Genomic DNA, 21,025 nt, shown 5'->3' with positions numbered 1-21,025 from the left:
AACAGAAGTGTACGCGCCAATTAATTATTTTTTTATTTATTTAGTTGCCAGGTTTTCCTGCAGGGTAGTCAAAAAGCCCTAGAACATTTGAAAATATATTTGTGTATATATATGTACATATGCATATGTATGTGTTGCTGTGCATTGAACGCTTTTCACTTCCGATAAGTTAGTTTGGTATCAATAAAGGGATGAGGATTTTGGTGTTCAATAATACCATTTGGTTGAGAAGCAATTATTATTGAATCTAAACGTTTCTTGGAACACAAACATTTGGAAGAAGCGAAACCCGAAGAATAAGCAAAATGATTCAACATACATACATACATATTCATACACAGCTGAAGTGCCTCGAAGTTCGCCGCATTCGCCCTACATTTAGGATAGTTGAACCAGCTAACGCACATATATTTATGTACATATGTATAGTATGTGATTTAGTATTTTCAATGATCTTTGCCAAAGAATTTTCTGACTGCAGATGGATTAATAAAAAAAAAGTTATTAAGCTGCAATACGGTCCGCTTTTTATTTACCATTAAATATAATTTTCTGTCATTAGATATCTAAGCTCTATATTTTTAAGGATTTTCTTTTTGTAAAACTTTGTGTGCACATAAATACATACATACATAGATATGTCCCATGTTCTTGTCTTTTACCATTAAAGTCGGCGAGAATGTGACCCCGTTTTGGTCCATTGTAAGCTTTATAAGCTAAAATTATAAAACGGCTAGCGTTAGATAAGGTTTTTCGTTTGAATACAAACCCATGAAAAAATATTTTTAGAAGTAAATCAACTGTGTTGACAGTGGGGTATGACTTAATGATAAAGAAATAATTGTATCCCGCAGAACTCTGGTATAAGTAGGAGTATAAGTTAAAAATTTCGTACTTCAAATAAGTATTTGTATGTATAAGAAATACATTCACAAATTTGAGCTTAATAAAGGGTGGTTAAATTTCAAGGGCCGATGTTGAATGTGAACCACACCTAAACGTCAAGTTTTTCCTGCATTTCATTTGACATTTTTCAATTTCAGACTACTCCAATTTGAACCATGGAAAGATACACAATCGAGCAAAGCGTTAAAGTGGTGGCAGGAAATGGCAACAGTGATTGACCAATTTTCGAAGAAAATCATCTTCAGTGATGAGCACATTTCCACCTCAGTGGATTCGCATTTGGCCGCATTTGGGCGAATGATAATCCAAGAGTAATTGCCGAAAAACCAATGCACCCACGAAGAGTGACTGTTTGGTGCGGTTTATGGGCCGGCGGCATCATCGGGAAGTATTTTTTCCAAAATGAGGCCGGTCAGGCAGTTACTGCGAATAGTGTTCGCTTTCGTGAGATGATAACGAACTTTTTATGGCCCGAATTGAAAGATATGGATGTGGACGATATGTGATTTCAACAGGACGGTGCCACTTGTCACACAGCTAACGAAACAATGGCTCTTTTGCGTGAAAAATTTAATGGCCGAATAATCTCACGTCGCGGCGATGTCAATTGGCCACCAAGATCATGTGATTTGACCCCGTTGGACTTCTTTCTTTCGGGTTATTTGAAAGAAAAGGTGTACGTCGATAGGCTAGCAACAGTCCAAGAGCTAAAGGATGAGATAATTCGGCACATTAACGGCATAGAACCTCAATTATGCCTCAGCGTCATCGAAAATTTGGACCATCGGATGGAGGTGTGCCGCCGAGGCCGCGGCGGTCATTCGGCCGATATTTTGTTCTATACCTAAATGCGCCATACCAATATTATCATAATAAAGAGAAATGACAATAGTTTCCTAAAACAATTGTATTTTATTCAAAATCAACACCGGCTTTTAAAACTTAACCACCCTTTAGATAAGGAACTATTTGCATTTGGTGGTCTTTGGAGGTGTGCCACCGAGGCCGCGGCGGTCATTTGGCCGATATTTTATTCCATACGTAATTGAGCCATACCAGTATTATCATAATAAAGAGAAATAATAATAATTTCTTTAAAAAATTGTATTGTATTCAAAATCAACACCGGCCTTTAAAACTTAACCACCCTTTCTAAAAAGTAATCCGAAGAATTTTTGGCGATATATTAAATCGATTTAAAAGGCCTCTTCTATTCCTAATGCCAGTGATGCAGCGAATTTATTTGCCGATTTCTTTTCATCTAACTTCGTGTCTGATGAAGATATTCAGGTAGTACATTTGGCAGCCATTCGCCATAATTTCTTGGGGAAAGTGTCTTCTTCAGTTGACTTCGGTTCGCTTGTTCTATCAGATGATGATGCCATTGAGGGATTGCTAAAGATTAAAAATTCTGCTCATTCGGATGTAGACGGGCTTTCTGTAACTTTGTTTAAAACTTGTCGCTCTTTGGTGCAACCTGTTAAACTAATTTTCAACAAATCCTTGGCTGAAGGAATATTTATCGATGATTGGAAGCTGACTTCTGCCACTCCTATTTTCAAAAGCGGCAAATTACAGACCAATTTCCAAATTATCTGCTGTATCTAAACTTTTTGAAAGCGTTGTTAAAGACAAGTTATATTTTAGCGTTTAACATCTAATTAGTCCTGGACAGCATGGTTTTGTAGCTGCAAGACCTACGTTATCTAACTTATCCCTTTTTCTGAAAATTGTCACGCAGGCTTCCAGAATGGTTTCCAAACTGACGCGATATACACGGATTTCTCTAAAGCCTTTGATAAAATCTCCCATACGATTTTGTAACTAAATTGGATTGTCCCGGCTTTCATTCTACTTTGCTTGATTGGATTCGGTCCTATTTAATAAAGAGATTTAGTACTGTAGTTATCGATGGAGTTTCTTCAAAACAGTACATTGCCACCTCTGGTGTACCTCAGGGTAGTATTTTAGGACCTTTCTTATTTGTTTTGTTCATTATTGATATTTGTTCGTGTTTTTCCTTCGCTAATTTTCTTCTTTATGCTGATGATCTAAAAGTGTACGCTGAAATAAGAAATTCTAGTGATTCAGCCGCCCTACAGTCCGAGTTAAATAATTTATTTTCCTGGTGCCTTATGAATCGTCTATTTCTTAATATTGGAGAATGTCACAAAATCTCATTTTCTAAGCTTCAAAACCACCTTTATACCTCTTATCATATCAATTCTACATATATTGCTTCGTCTGATGTGATAAAAGATTTAGGGATTTTCTTTGATTCAGAGCTTAATTTTATCACGCACATAAATTATGTCGTTTCCAATTCTCTTGCTATGCTCGCTTTTGTTAGACGTCACTCATCGCACTTCACTCACCCATATACCTACTCTTAAGATATTATACTCTGCGTTTGTTCGGTCCAAATTAGATTATGTCTCTTTTATTTGGAGACCTTATCATCCAGTCCATATAAATCGAGTGGAGAGGGTTCAAAACCTTTTTGTGCGTTTCGCACTACATTCGCTCAATTTGTCATCATACGAATCACGCTGTCGTTTGATTAGTCTCTTTCCATTAAGTGGCAGAGGTACTTTTCAGGCAGTATTATTTATCTTTGATCTCATTAATGGACAAATTGACTGCCCGGTCCTTCTAGAAAGAATACAGTTTAATGCTCTTGCAGAAGTTTTCGCCGTTGCAAAACTTTTCGCGTTGGCTTTAGTAGGACATTATATAGTGCCAATGCGCCTCTCGTTAGAACGTTGTCTGACCTTAATTATCTCGCCTCCTTTTGGATTTAGACTTGTAAGGGCCAAACATGTATTTCAAACGCAATTAAAAAAATACTTTCTATGTAAGAAATCTAAATAATACCTAGTATATATATGTTATTTTAGTTTCTTAAGTATTAATTTTGTTAATAACTTCTATATATGTATGTAATTTTAGCAATTTAATGGTTTCTTATGTTGTTAATCTAAGTTTTCTACACTGTTTAATATTAAATATTGTAAATTTGTATTTTAGCTCTGAAATTTATATCTTAAATGTCTGTTCTGAATTTTGTTAGACATTAAATAAATAAATAAATAAATAAATAATTTGGCTGTGTATGACGACCGAACGATCGCTTCCTACTCCTCAGGCCGCTAATATCAAGGCCTGCTATATCAGCGGATGCGTGAGATGAAGTTTCGAGTGCACCATCAACGAGCCCATGCCTCTAATTGCCGCTTGGTTGTCTCAGCAGATGTTTACTTCCGAGACAGTTATTACACAAGTGGACAGTCAATCAGCTGCCTCTTTGATTGCGGCTACCTCTGCTTGGAGCACCCTGCAGTGGTTCGGTAGTCTTAACTTAAGTTTGATGGGAGCTCCTCGTAGAATACTCCTTCGTCAACCCTTCTATCCAATTTTGAGCTATCCGACCACTCTTCTCTTAATGAAATGTGGGTGGAGATTGTCCCGCTTGGACTTATCGCGGTGTACATTGATCAGTCTCCAGGGGGATGAATCCCAAGTTTCTGAGGATGCTTGAGTGTGGGTAAAATTTACCAGTACCTCGGATTAAATTTGACCAAAGATGCAATAAAACTATCAGAGGTCACCCCAATTTCAAATATTTATTTCAGAAGAAGTATTTACATTTTTCCTTGTTGTTGTTTTGGTTTTGCCGGTTATATGCGATAGAGCTTAGCAAAATGTGCGAAAAAGTCAAAGCTTTTGCCTTTAAACTTTTAATTATTATCTACCATTTAATTACGCATGTACGTACGTACATCTGCCTCCTCATATGTTTGTGTGTGTGAGTATTTATGCAAGTAGGACATCTACAAGTGTCTAAGCAGCACTTTTCTGATAGTCCAAGACGTTTAATATGCCACCGCTCTGTATTGTTATTGTTTTTTATATTACAGCCCTTTTTATTGGAACTGCTAACATCAGTAAATTTCTATGACTGACTTTGATCGAGAATTTTTCATGCTTTATTTGGTAAATGACTCCTTGTTTGCGACATATTTTCCCGGCGTCCGAGACGTTTGTACGAGCACATTGGACACGTGTCTTCGCTGGAATTTGAGTATTGTATTCCATCCCTGTAGGAAAATTCATTGGCTCTAGAATTTCAAAAAAGATAAAAATATGAAAACCTACCCAGATACTCTTTGCTGTAAGCGCAGATACATATAAAAAACTTTGCTAATGCCTTGATAACTAATAGAATAAAATTCCCTATTAACAAACCTCAGGTAGTACATTTGGGTCACAGAAAGGCTTCCCAAGAAAACTATCTGTCGTTCAGAAGTAGCTTAAAACTTTTGATTCTTTTATATGAGGGTAATAATACTAAGTCGCACACCATCAATTGGAGGAAAACCAAGTATCTAACAAAAGATGGCTTGTCGATTATAAACACATATGAACATCTATAAGGCCTAACAAGAATGTTTCTTTAGTAAAGTTCTGCGTATTTTGTAGCAAGGGGCACTCAAGCACACAGAACACACAAAGGCCTCGATATCCCTGCAGGGATGCTTATGAGTAAGTCTGCAAGTATAGGAATTCATGTATTCATGTATGTATGTGTGCCCACATATCGGCGAGCCATGCTAGCTGCTAATTTGTTTTCTGATGGTTTTAGTAATTATTATGTTAAACTAAGTACCCATTTTTGGGCTTCAGCTGTGGCGATAATTACAATCGACACGACAAGCGTGACAATCTTTGCATTCGAATTTAGTCGATGAGATCGTTGTCCGATGGATACGAAGCTATTTAGAAATGTCGTCTGCCAAGCGTCTTGGGACCTCCATTTTCATGGCTATTAACTTGAAAGGGTAAATTGCTGCGACGTTTTTCATTGAGGATGCCATAATATCAGTAGTAAAGAGCCTGGTTGCGATGATATCCAATAAAATAAGAACTGTCAGCTAATGATCGTTAGAGATATTGGATTCGCTAAAGCAGCCTCAGTTAGCATACAAACGTACACACGCAACTACACGTATTTATTATATGTTACGATGTTTTAGTAAACGACATCTAAACTTGTGATTTTTTTATTGTACTCTTCATTTTCGGCCAAAAACACATTTACATCAATATCGCTCCTAGTGTGAATTTGCTCATTAGAGAGGTGTCGAGCAATTTTAACTTGATTTTGATTTTTTCCCAAATGATGCTACGATTTTACTACAAATTTTAATGAAATCGCGATGCAATGAATTTTTGTTTCTTTCTATCTCCGGCATCGATCACAGTATGACGTGAGTACTACAAGTATAAATTAATATGGGTTTCGTTCTAGAAAATCGATCAAATTGACAAGCGCTGCCGCGCGGACTGCTTTCGATAGGCATTGTGATGTTTGCGACGGTCTACAGCAATGGCCAGTGTCCAGTTGCCACTTGCCGGTTGCCGGTCGTCAAGACTACGTGGCAAAGCCGGTGGTGATCCATCTGTGTGAGTGTATGAAAAATCTGTTTAATTTTGTGTTGAGAATATTGGGGCGTTTATATTGTCCGCCAACATTATTATGTCGTGCTTTTTACGCGCCTTTCCGTTCCTCGGTCTCAGCTGTTGTGTCAGCAGTATGAACGAGAATATTTTTTGTTGATTTTTTTGAATTCCGTTGATCACTGATTGATCTACTGCAAGTGAAGTAGTTGGCGATGCTCTTGGTGTAGCCGTTAGTTGATGATTGTTGCAGCCAGCAGTTTGGGGCCCGCTGAAAATTGTTAATATTGTCTGTTGATAGTGGCTTCGATTCGATTTGTTTCGAATTGAGTTTTATTGCCGCCGTTGCGCGCTTACCCTTTGAGGTTTGCGACCTTGTTTGCCAGCTCCAGTTTCTGCTCATCTTCTTGTCCCCTGATGGGTGCGCCAATACCGTTGCGATGAAGCCCGCTACAACTACCGCCAAGGAATCCGGCAATTTTGCTACTCATACATATTTATAAGTCTTTAGGATGCTTCGATACTTCCACACATGCGTACGTATTTACATTCCTACATAGTTGTCTTTTTTTTGAAAACTTAGAGCTTTTGTATGGCGTTATTTTTTTTTTTTTGTTTTTGGTATTTGCCAGATTTTATTTCTTTATCTCAATTAAACTTTTTGTGACTGCGAATATGTAGCACAAAAACAATTTTTATCACACTTGTTTGTGTCCGTGCATAATCTGCAGCCCACAGTCTCCTTATTGGTGTGCTCCTATTCAAGCTTCAACAGCCTGCATTTATTCTTCTTTACTTACATCAGCAATCGGCTCATTTAACGCCGCTATCCTGGAAATTGTGAACTGATCTCTGCATATTCCTGTTCCAATGTTTTGGAGATGTGAGACTGAATGCATTTGACCCAATTAAGAATTCAGTTTTCATCACATCTATTTTTGAAGTTTATCTTATTTGGTTGAAATTGAGACACTAAGTCCTTTGTTTTTTGTTTGAATAGTGCAAGTCAACCACAGTCGATTGACCGAAAATGTCACGACTTATTTAGTGCACACACCATTGTTTAACAATATAAACATACATACACGCATGTACACGTACATACATATACATATGTGTGTTTTTAAGCTAACACAGCGCTGCGCTAATAGAGTCCAATTCGTTTCATCTACTTTTCGTGCTTAACTCCCGATCTGTAATTAAAAAACGAGATTACCCATACGAAATTTCTCTTCCGCAATCCGAGATTATAAGACAATCTTAGATTACAACTACACTTTTCCCATCTGTAACGTCAGAAAAACGCTTCCAAAATGTGGAAATTTACTTTGGGAAGTTCATAGAGCACTGGCGGTATCATCGATGCTTCTTTCTTTCGAAATCAGGAACGAGCGGCGATTACGGTGAATGGCGAGCGCTATCGAACCATGCCGACAGCATTTTTGTTTCCAAAAATTATTCACCTAAGCATCGACGACATGTGTTTCCAACCAGACCATTGACAGGACTGAGCGCATGGACCGAGTTACATGTAGCCGCGGCGGACATATGCCGGATATCATATTCAAACAGTAAGTGCCATGAAATCATCTACCAGATTATGATAAAAAATCGTTCCAACAATATTTGTGTTTTCTATTATCATTTGAAGTTCCCAAGTTATTAAAAAACACCCGGTACATATGTACGCCCATGTCGCAGGTGTAGAAGATGTGGCAAGCGGTAATGCATTGAAGGAACGAATTTTACCTTAGTCGGAATAGAAAAAATATCGCAAAATTAAAATGAATATTGTAAAATTTGTTCTATTGTAGAAAGATCTCATAAATAATAGTTCAATTTTACTCGAATAAATTACAGTATTTAAAAGTAAAGTTTTTAATTTAAGTGGATTATAAAACGTTAAGGTTTTAAATCTAAAAAATGTCTAATATGTAAGTAAGGTAGGTATGCATGTATGTATGTGGTTACGTATTTTGCCTTGTCTATTTAAATACTACTTAAACATATTTATAACATTCGATTTCTGCTGTTCATTTAAATAATCCGCAGGCTTGAATAAATTTTATATTAATTTTTACATAACTTTGGGCCAAAAAACTTCGTAGCCCTGATTTCTGCGTTCTTTAACGGATATTTTCCAAACTTCCGGTTGTCTTCTCACTTAGGGTTTTTACATTTCTGAATATATACCCCATTTCTTAAACCAAGTAATATTTATATTTCCAACCTGCCAAATAAAAAAGCTCATTGAAGTGTATGAATGAATATATTGTAATGGCTTCATAGGTAGAATAAACATAGATATGCATGCATGTATGTATGTATGTAAGATATTTCCTTTTTGAGTGGTCAAGCCGAAGCTGACTGCCGGATTTTCGTGTCATGCGTCCTGATAGCGGGCGTGTTTTCCTTTACCTGTGTTATTCGAACGTTACTATAATCCATCTCTCAAAGCATACATTTCCACATACACACATATATTACAAGTTACTTAACTGCAAAAACGACGCTTCTGTCGCACCTTCGCCCAGATGGTGCAGTGTGAGGTTCCACTCACTTGTTTATGTGGTACGTAGTGTGCTTATATTTGTTTGAAAAACACTTGTGAATGCGCTTTATGATTTGCGCTGAATTACGTATTCCAGACAGATATTTGTACTTTTGCACTTAACGATGCCTGTGCATGTGAGTCTGCGCATGCGTATCCAAACATACATTCTTACATACATATGCGCATACTCATGTCAAAGTATTTGTGTGTGTGAATTTGATTTCGTGCCGGCTTCACGACACAGTATAAGCCTCGACGAGGTGCCGCAGAAATTAGCCTAGAGCCGGACGGTAGCTACGTAACGTTGTAATCGCTGTCAGTAGCGGAGAAGTGAAACGGAGTGATGCAGCCACTCCTGGCTCGAAAGCGTTGTTAGACTCGTTGCCGCTTAAACTTAATCAAGATTGCGTAAATTTTAGAGTTTGACTTTTCGACGCGAACCACGCTGTCATTTTCCTTTGAGTTTGCCGGCTGAAAGGATATACCCAGCTGCACTTTGACGGAGCAGCTTGTAATGAGTTTTCGGCTGCGGGCTGTGTGAACATCATCGCCATCATCAAATAATCATCAAAATTATATGGAGCTAAGCCAAAACATTGAAAACAACAATTGCAACAATAACAACTCAACAAGAGTTCCACAGTCACTTTGTTATTGCACAGCTTCTGCTTCAAGAAGCATCGTTGCTGCGGTGGGTGTGCAATGCTTCGAATTTGATTGGATGGCTTGGCCTGCAAAGTGGCAGAAACTTCCAATTTGCATAATTTAATTGAATCTCCAGCAGCACCAGTTGATTAGTCCTTTCTACGCAGGTGTGTTCGAAAGTGATTTTTCTCGAAGCGAGAGGGGCGGGTGATTGAAAACCGTTTGACTTTATTGTGTCTAGATAATATCACAGTAATAGTATTGTAATAATGCAGGTTCGTACATTGGTAGCAATTAATGGCGGAGCGTATTGCGGCACCTATTCAGGCGATCATGATTCCCAGCTTTAAGCCGCTTCGCAGCAACTATAAGTACATGAACCAGCAATGGCGATGAGTTTTAGCCATTTTATTGTTCCACCAATGCACATTCGACAGTTACATGTTGTAAGCTTCGGTGCAGTGCAAGTGCATGTGACCGTGGAACGAATTAGGAGCGATTGCGATGAACCATCACTGTTGCTCAAACGGCAATAGCAAAACAAAAAGCATAGCAACAGTTAAAGCAACAGTAGAAACGAAGAAGACGAGCGGCCAAGAAGTTCGCAGCCTATTTGCTACTCTCCAGGCTGCCTGGCCGAAACGCCGGTGTAGATGGCAGATGGTGTGAAGTGCAATCAAGGGGTGTGCGCTCCGCACTGCACAGCCAGCTTTGACTTTTGCCTTTCGTCCGCTTGGTCGCGCCCGCCCCTCAGCGCAGTATGACGGTGCTTCGCGTTGCTTTCAAGCGCCGCAATTCGCATCACATCCAACTCAAAGCAATTGCCTCACCATGCCGCTATCATCATCATTATTGCAAGCATCTTCATCATAATTTCTTGAATTTTATTTCACTTTTGGTTGCATTTTCAGTTTTGCCTTTACCGGCTGCTGGCTGCTTGCTGCTGGCTGCCTCCTGCTTTCTGTTGTGGTTGTTGCTTTGCATAGCTGTAGCTGTGAATGCGATTCTTGCTGATTTCTTGTTGTTGGTCGAGTACTTAGTGCCCGGTCACTCACCAATCACGTTCGAAAATAAATTGTGGAAATTGTGATTCGCATTTTATGTGGAATGGAGTAGTAAGTAGTTTGTTTCGCATCCCAGTGCAGGGACCCTCCCATTCGCACCATAATTTTACAATTGTACTTTGTGCTTACGTGTTTATGTAGCGATATGTAAGTATGCATGGCTGCGTGCGTGTGTGTGTGAGTGTGTACAGGCTACGACTACTTTACTCAAATTAGGCTTTTCATCAAAGTGCCGAAGAAAAAATAGTCGCTGATTGACGATATGGCCAAAGCGTCCGATTCGTTAATGTTCGATGAGCAAGTAAGTGCGATTTATTTCTTCACCACAGCACACATATGTACATATATACATACATACATAGGCACATATACCTGTACACTTCAGCAAATCTCATTGAAAAATATTAGTAAAAGCCACAAAACTATTTGATTAACTTAAAAGTGCAGGGAAGTAAGTGACTTTGTGTTGAAATGAAAGCTTTGAGTTTCAAATTTACTGTTCAAAGCGTATTTGGTAGGGAATGTATGTACGTATGGATGTTTGTACGTACTTTTCAATAACTGCTAAAACTGAGTATAAGATTCTTTCAGTGTGTAGCATATGAAACATTAACGAATTGACTGTAATTGCAGAAGAAGAATGAACGGAGAGACGAGATGGAACTTAAAATCGCGAATACTCGCGGAATATGACCCACCAAACATTGGCAGCTTACATTTTTAATATAATGTCTGTCATTTTTTTTTACTTAGTTATTTTACTTATACGTTTTGAAGTAAGCACTCGTATTTCCTCTGATCTGCTGCGGTCGGTCACATTGCCGCGCCGCTGCGGATAGCAGACTATAGGGGACGGGAGAGGGTAAATTCGATTTGCAGTGCAACATTCGTCGAGGTAATAACTCAGGTGATTATAGTAATTATGCGTTCTGACGCGATGCAAGTACGGATAACGCTATTTCGATATAATTGAAAAATCCTGATAGACTCTTATTATGTATCGCCGAGAATGGAGAATGAACGGACAGATGGATGGATGGGCGGAGGGGCGAGTGGACTGTGTTTGATGCAAGTGGCTATCATTGGATTCTCATTCCGTCGAGCCGAGGGAGTTGGAAGGATGTGAAGCGTTTTCTCACTGTGGCAAACGGTTACCAACCTCTCTATTTCAAAGTTGAACATCAATAAATGCAATAATGACAAGGAGCTTACGGTAATAGACTTGGTGCAACTAATCAACAGTCAATTTGTTTGGGTTTTCTGCTTTGGGAGCCTGTTCAATCTAAAAGTCGAATATAAGTTTGTAAGGCGGATTTGCTTTTAAGTATACTTGCTCGTCTTACATAAAAAAAACATGTGTAGAGAACGAAAGCTTTTGGTTGTATTGATTGCGACACAACTTAGCAGTCGATGTATTTTGTATTTGCTTTCCAAATTTACACCAATATACCATTGAATACATTTTAGCAAAAGTTTTAAGTTCGATAAGTCTTATATTTTCAAGAATTTCGGACGGTGGCATGGATTTGAGAGGTCTAAATTTCAATGACTCTTATTCCGTCTGAATTTGAGTAATGGTCTAGGTTATGTTGACTCTGGCATCGGCCGATTGGCGACTCCAGAAATAGCATTATTTGGTCCCCATTCATAAATTGACAAGAATAAAGTTTTATCATCTGCACGTACTGTTCAATCAGCTAACTTGCCACGATGACTTGGCATCCGCAACTAAGTAACTAGTTGAAACGACGTGGTGGCCACAGGCTGTCAACATCGAGTTTCCCTAACGGAAAGCCTCATATATTACTAACATATAACGTTCCATCGAATGGAATAAATCCACTGGGACCATAAAACACGAAATTATAGAAAATATTGCCCCACGGCAGGCAATGGTAAGCCTCCGACTCTATTTCCGCGATCAAAAACCCATCAACCGGCACTCCATTCGCGGAAAAACAGCAAGATGCACACCACAAATTAGAGGAGAAGCTCGGCCAAACACAAAACAAAGGACGTATGCGCCAATTATATATTTTTGGTGTTTTTCATTCAACAAATTGTAATGTTCCGTTCTCTACTTCTAAGCTACGTTGAATATTTTAAAATAGGTTGCGAGTTGAATGGAAATTTAAAGATACGCTAATGAAAAGACCGATGTAGACTTTTAGGCTCTTCTTGTAAAACTTTGTCGGCGTTCTGCCGAGTGTTAAAGTTTTATCAAACCTCACTGAATTACTTCTTTAGCATCTCTTGTTATTTTCGAAAAAATATAGTTCACTACCAATTATCATACTTATTTGCAATGCTATGACATGGTTTCATGGTTAGTGGTGCCCATCTCAATTTTGCCTAAGGAAAGTAATATTTTACCGAACCTACATAAAGCAAAGAAGAAAAATTTTCCTAAATCTGGCTTAATCGGTTTAATAAATTTTGTTATTTAATTCGTTCCTTTTTTAAATGCAATCACGCATTAGCATTTTGTATAATTTGACAACTTATCGCACGTTTAATAAACTTTCGTAAATAATAATAACCCGTATTGGGAAAACTTAAATTTTTGAAACAAATGAATGAAATTGGATTTGGATATCAATTGAGAAGGTTTGAATTGTAACTCAGTAACGAAATTTCACAAATCGGACACCCAAATTCATATTTGTGATGTGCGTCTTGATATTTTTCCACAATTGAAAGGACCTACAGTTTTATGCCATCTCCAAATGGCAGAGGGTTATTTTATACGGAGCTTTTTCAAGGCATTTGTGGTTTACTATGTACTTAAACACTTAACACAAAAAGGGACATTATTAATTCGACCGGTTGGTATAAACTTACTTTTTATATTTAGTGACGTTCCCTTAAATCGATTACTGATTTGCATCATTTCTCATCTTCGTCTTCTTAATTGGCGTGATAACCGCTTACGCGATTTTGGCCGAATTTAACAAAGCGCGCCAGTCGTTTCTTTCTTGTGCTAACCGGCGTCAGTTGGACAGACCAAGTAAAGCCAAGTCCTTCTCCACCTGATCTTTCCAACGCAGAGGAGGCCTTCCTCTTACTCACTACCACCAACTCGTACCGCATAGAATACTTTTGCCCACTTAGTCCAAAGTAGAACTTATTGGCAAGAGAGATTCTACGTTGGATTTCCAGGCTGACATTGTTATAGGTGTTAATGCTGGTTCCTAAATAAACGAAGTCTTTCATAACCTCGAAATCATAACAGTCAACAGCGACGTGGGAGCCGATACGCGAGTGCGCCGACTGTTTGTTTGATGATAGGAGGTACTTCATTTTGTCCTCGTTCACCACCAGACCCATTCGCTTTGCCTCTTTATCCAGTTTGGAGAGGGCAGAACTAACAGCGCGGTTGTTAAGGGCGATGATGTCAATGTCATCGGCATACGCCAACAGTTGTACGCTCTTATAAAATATTGTGCCTGAGCGACTAAGTTGTGCGGCTCGTACGATCCTTTCCAACATCAGGTTGAAGAAATCACACTACAGCGAGTCACTCTGTCTGCATCCTCGTTTGGTATGAAACGGCTCGGAGAGGTCCTTCCCAATTCTGACGGCGCTGCTGGTTTTGAGCAACGTCCTCTTGCATAACCGCATTAGTTTTGTGGGAATACCAAATTCAGACATCTCCAGATCGCCGTCTTTGTTCTTACAGGAAAACGCCCCGGTCTTAAAACCTTCTGTAAGCCGCCGAACTTTCTAGTAGAATTTTCGGGTGTTGTTCCTATTGGCCGGCATCTCAAGCTCCTCACACTCACGCGTTTCGGCCTCTCGTTTCTTCTTTCGTATAATACGTCTCTCTTCATTTTTTAGTTCCCGGTAGTGATCCCACATCGCTCGCGTTGCGCCCGATCGCAGCATGACATTCCTCGTCGTACCAACTGTTTTTTCGGGTTCGCCGGAATCCAATTTCTTCTTCGGCAGCGGTACGTAGAGATTGCTCGTGCATGCCGGATTGTTAGGCAGTACTCTCTGAGAGCAGGAGTGAGAGTAGAGTAGCGAATCTTCCGGCTGTCTGTTGTGATTGCAGCTTTTCGATGTCGAACATTCTTTGCGTACGGGGATGTACGATTTTTGCTGCACAGAGGCGAGTACACAGTTTGGCTGCAACGAGGTAATGATCCGAGTCGATGTCTTTCACTACATGATCGCCCTGATTTCGTGATTTTCGACCAGGTAACAGCCAGGTAGCTTGGTGTATCTTCTTATGGTGGAATTTAGTGCTGCAGACAACTATGTTTCAGGCCCCGGATGTTTCGTAGTGCAGGCTGAAATTTCTGACAGTGGGACCAAGTATTTCCTCCTTGCTCACCCTGGCGTTGAAATCGCCAAGCACTATTTTTATGTCGTGGTGGGGGCAGGGTTCATAGGAACGTTCCAGGCGCTCATAGAATAAATCTTTGGTCGCATCGTCCTTCTTTGTCGTCGGGTGTGGGCGCAAATGGGCGAGATGTTAAAAAATTGCGCTTTGATGCGGATTATTGCGAGACGCTCATCCACCGGAGTGAAAGACAGTACTTGGCGACGAAGTCTCTCTCCCACAACAAATCCAACATCGAATTTGCGCTCCTTTAGATGGCAGCTGTAGTAGACGTCGTAAGGTCCTAAGTTTTTCCTGCCTTGCCCCGTCCGTCGCATCTCTTGAATCGCAGTGATGCCAGCCTTTACTCTCACGAGGACATCAACCAACCGGGCCCCCCCCCCCCCGTGATTGTAGGTTAAGGTTCCAACTTTTGTTGCAGTCTGATATAACTTTGCTTGTGTTTATAAATTTATGACACAGTACAGGAGTCAGGCTTAAGTCACAGTTTTGGATATGATGAATCATCATCAAAAAAAGATTGAAGTTAATTTATTATAATATGTTTTATAATAACTTATCAATGTTCTTATGCTTTATTTGTTTTCTCTGTACATCCAATCGATCTATGTCATTAGCTATTGTCAGATTTTGTAGAAGTAATTGAACATATACTATACATTTATGGTATTACTATTTGAGTAAAGACAAACAAATGTTTGTACGATTCATTCGTACGATTCATGTCAAAAAAAAATTGAAAACTTCGTCTGGGGGGGGTTTGAACCCTGCATGGGCCTGACGGACGGTAAAGATTCCACCAAGCGTAATGCTCTGGGGATGCTTGCCATTAAACGATGCTGGAAAATTTCACTTCATCGTATTTACTTCCATCGTATGATTGAATTTATCCTCCATGTAGGCAGAACCACAAAACATTGGTTTCAAACAAACCATATTGTTATCTTGAACTGCCCTCCGTCAAGTCCAGATCTTAGCCCTATCGAACCTTTATGAACACTTGACGTAACTAAGTTCTAATTTAAGTTAATACCAGGCGTTCGAACCAATAATGGCCACTTTCGCGTTGACTTTTGCGCAGTAACAAATAAAAATTAATAAAAACAATGTGGAAACTCTACAAAATTCGAATGCTTCAAATGTTTCTGAATGTAAAATGAACCGCCTTTCATGAAATATCTTTATAAAGAAGAGGTTTACAATGAGTTTGAAATATAAATACTTGTTTGTATCGCGCGATAACTACTATATGGTATATGTAAGTAGTATATGCAAATGAGAAGAAATCGCAAGAGTATCAATTAATAGTGGCTAGGGCGAGTTTTGCGGCTATTGAGAAGATAAAAACCGAATTGATGAGAAAGCTCAAGGATATACCAAAAAGTGCATATCAGAACAGCGTCAAGGATTGGAAAAAACGCTGGCACAAGTCTATTATATCTGAGGGGGACTACTTTGAAGGAGATAAAATATAAATTGATGAATAAATAAATATTTTTTGAGAAAAATGAAATTTCATCTTATTTTTTAAACACACCTCATATTTGTAGGCGTGCACCCTATGGTGGTGGACATATGATAAGTAATAGATTATCTTCTATCTACGAATGTATGTCCCGAAGAAGATAAGTATCATATAAACCTGCCATTGAATTCTCTAACATTTTGTAATGTATCTAAATTTATCACTTTTACTATTTTCATTAAACTGGCAACCTTGTCTAGAAGAGAACAATCAGCTGACTCGAGCAATCAGCTGTTAGCGAATAAATGTATTAACTAACAACTCGGAAATCAAACAAATTTCAATAAATCGATTTCAAAATATCGATAATTTCTACGTAGATTTATTATTAAGAATTACAAAATGAAGATATGGCAACCCTGATTCTCACGCCACTCTTAATTTACGTGAGGCGGAAGCTTAAGCATCTAAGATATACAGCTTCTTAGTAAAGTTAAGTTTTATCTAACACAGCTTTCCATATAGCAGATTGAGCACAATATTCAGTTAAGTTAAGTTAAGTTACGTTACGTAAATTAAGTGTAGACTAACTGTGCTCGGCGGCCGTCCTAGCCGAATGGGTTGGTGCGTGACTAAAACTCGGAGTTCAGAGAAAACATAGGTTCGAATCTCGGTGAAAGACCAAATTAAGGGGTTATATACCTTGTGTTTTTCAAAAAAATCAAAATAAATTTTATTTCTTTATCGTAAAGTACAATCCCTTGAGAACATTTTCCAAAAATTTCATAGAGATCTGAGCAATAGATCGAAAGTTACAGCGTTTTAAATTGTGCGTCGTCACGTCCTGAGCGTACGGCCTCATGCGGCGCTTGAAACTTTAAACGCGATTATCTCAAAAACGTGTTTTTCCAAAAATGCTTTTGCGGTGGACGCGATTGCAAAAAAAGTATTCAACCGATTTTTATAATTTTTTTTTTAAATTGTTCGTAATTGATGTCGCCTCTTAGTGAACGATCAACTTTTTATGTATAAATTTTTATTTTGCAGATATGAATTTTTTAATGCCAATTTTAGGACTGTAGAAGTGGAGTTTTTTAAAAACATGTTCCTATTTTCACAAAAATCAAAATATTTAATATATTGATCGTTCACTAAGAAGATATAACCCTATACTAATGAAATCTTTTCGATTTTTTGATTTCAGTTGACTTGGTGGACTTGAATCGCGTCCACCGCAAGCCTCTTCCAAAAAAAGGGTCTTGGGGGAAAACGCCATAACTCCGCCATTTTTAAATATTTTTACACAAACAAAGCCTTTTTTTTTTCTTTAAACATTGTAATATCCAATAATAAAAACTTTTATACAATAAAATTATTGCTACATATCTTTAAAAAAAACCCAACTTTCGCTAATTTCACCGGACCACAAGGTATATAACCCCTTAAGAAAAAAATTGTTCTAATAGCGGTCGACCCTCGGCAGCAAATCTCCGAGTGCATTTCTGCCAACAAAAAGCTTCTCTTAATAACCAGTTGCCGTTCGGAGGCGCCATTAATGTAGGACCCTCATCTTGAAAAAGGGCGTACACGTCAAATTTACCAACATAGTTTTCGAATGCGAGTATTTAAAACAGTAACTATTACATGGTAATAAAGGTTGATTTTTTAAGAGCTATAGGAAAGTTTTTCAAAAAAACACACGTAAAATTCAGAAAAATGCATGCATTTTTATTTAAATCGATAGTACAGTCCATATAATTTTTGAAGATTATTTCATGCAAATCATGACCGCGACTGCGCTTGAAATGGTCCATCCGCTTAGTCCAATTTTGGCATACTCTTTCCAATGTTTCGGCCGGTATCTCACATATAAATGCTTTAATGTTGTCTTCCAATGCGTTAATTGAAGCAGGCTTGTCTGAATAGACATGAGCTTCAACATAGCCCCACAAAAAATAATCTAAAGGCATTATATCGTACGATCTGGGTGGCCAATTGACAGGACCCGAATGTGAAATAAAATGTTCACCGAACTGAGAGGCGCTCAACAAGTCCATTGCTACACGTGCTGTGTGGCATGTGACACATGTCATGCAAGTCAAACTCTTGCATTTTGGGCAAAAAAAAGTAGGATATCATTTCACGGTAGCGCTCACCATTCACAGTTACGTTACGATGCGCAGCATCTTTGAAGAAGTACGTCCAATGAAACCTCCAGCCCATAAACCGCACCAAACTATGACCTTTTCTGGATACATTGGTAGCTCTTGCAATTCTTCTGGCTGATCTTCACTCCAAAATCGACAATTCTGCTTATTTACGTATCCATTGATCCAAAAATGAGCTTCGTCGCTGAACACAATTTTTCAATAAAAAAGTGGATCTTCGGCCAACTTTCCAAGAGCCCATTCACCAAAACTTCTGCGTTGCGGTAGGTTGTTCGGCTTCAATTCTTGCATCAGCTGCATTTTGAAAGACTTTACTCCTAAATCCTTGCGCAAAATGTTTCACGTTGTTGTGTAACAGAGGCCCAATTGCTGCGAACGGCGACGAATCGATAATTGATGGTCATCATTAGCACTGGCCGATACAGCTGCGATATTTTCTTCAGTTCGCACTCTACGTAAGTGTGTTGGGGGTTTGATGTCCAATAATGTAAATTTGGTTCTAAATTTAATCACAATAGCTCGAATAGCCGCTTCAATGGGTCGATTAAACTGACCATAAAATGGAAGAAGCGGCCGATAAACTTTCCTAACAAAACACCCATTTTTATAATAAAATTCAATGATTTGCAAGCGTTGTTCGTTTGTAAGACGATTCATGGTTAAATTATAGACCAAACTGGAGATGTTTGACAGTGAAACAAAACACGAACAGCTGTTTAAACCAACTGTTTAAAAAGATAATATGTAGCTAAAAAATCACCCTTTATAACTCGCACCTGTAGAAAAAATCGTTTTTACTAAATTATATTTACTTATATAGCTAAATGAGTATAATTATTAACCGCGTGACGGGGTTTTTTAAATAAACCTTAATAATTCTTTGGGACTTAAGTTACTTTTGAATGATATTCACGTAAAATCTAGCAACAAACAAAGGCGTTGTTTTGGCAAGAGACCTGAGATATGTGTACAGCATATATCTACATATGTATGTACATACATATATAGAAATTTAGGGTACTAACCTATTTTCGATTCTATATTTTTTAGTTCAGTTGCGGTTCAGATACGTGTTCGATTTGGTAAAATCCTTGCTTTGCTTCAAGCTGCATGCACAGATGTACATATGTGAAGTGTATTTTTACATACATACATACATAGGTAAATGCATACTTGATGACAGTTCTTATATATCTACATACATATGTACATAGTGTATGGGATATTGAATGCCAAAAATATTTATGGCTTGAAAGTACCTGTAATAAGGAAATCCTTGCGGTACATGTAAATCCATAGGCATACCAGTCGGACTCAGGTGATGGGAGTGATGCGTGTGATGAGAGTGGTGTGAGTGAGGGTGGTGGTGTGGATGGTGGTGGGAGTGGTGGTGAGCTGCAGCTGCTATCTGATGGTGGTGCGGGTGGTGATGGTGATGCTGGGCAACTGCCGCCACATTCTGGACATGTGCCGCTGCTGCTGCTGCGAATCCAGCGTCGGCACCGGCGGCTGTTGCAGCCATGGCGTGGTGACCTAAAACCGCTGCCCATGGTGACGCCACAAAACCACTGCCTGGGTGATCCATTTTTCAAAAAGCAGCAACCAAACACTTTTACTTTTCAAATTTGTTACAAGTTTCAGTACACTGCACCGGGCACACTTTTGAAAATATTTGCACTCGTTTCACTATTGATTCAATTAACAATTATCTTCCACATATACTTTAACTTGTCAGGCAATGCTAACGCGTGGATTTTGCCAGGGGCACTGTTATTTTTTGATATATCTTTGACATATTTTAATTCGAATTCCTCCACTAAAACCGGAATTTGTATTAAAACGTAGACGGTCAAAGGTCAAGCGACTGCAGTTTACACTTGATAATATTTTAATTTGAACGGCCAAGACGCACTTGGATGTATGTATGTGTATACATCCTCTGCTGTTCATAGCCATGCATGCGAATATGTAAGGCGTTAAATTTGCCAAAGGCAAACATTTAGCGAATGAAACGATTTGACGAGTCGAGTTGCCGACGGAATATTCACATTACCACTCGTTTAATGGCGGACGCCTGTTGTTTTTTTATCGAGTTGTGCTTGTGTGTCGAGTTCTTGCAGACCGAGGGTTTATTGCGCTGCACGGTTCGGTTGAATTCGAACGCCTTTTTTCCGCGTTCACCTCTGCACGGCATGAAAATTGGCGATAAACTATCCGCCTCGCATCAGGAAACATGGTCGCCACTCATCTCATCAAGCGTAGCATCCATCGTAGTGGTAGCTGCTGTGCCGTGTGGCAGCCAGAGTTGCCTCGCTGCATTTACGTTTTAGCTGCAACACCGTTTTGTTGTTGTTATCAATTTTGCCAGCATCATCGTCGTCATCGTCTTCATCATCGCAGACGCTGTGGTTGTCGTTGTTG

Source organism: Anastrepha ludens, chromosome 4 (genome assembly GCF_028408465.1).
Source record: "Anastrepha ludens isolate Willacy chromosome 4, idAnaLude1.1, whole genome shotgun sequence".
Lineage (NCBI taxonomy): Eukaryota > Metazoa > Arthropoda > Insecta > Diptera > Tephritidae > Anastrepha > Anastrepha ludens.
Note: the sequence above shows the minus strand (reverse complement) of the source record.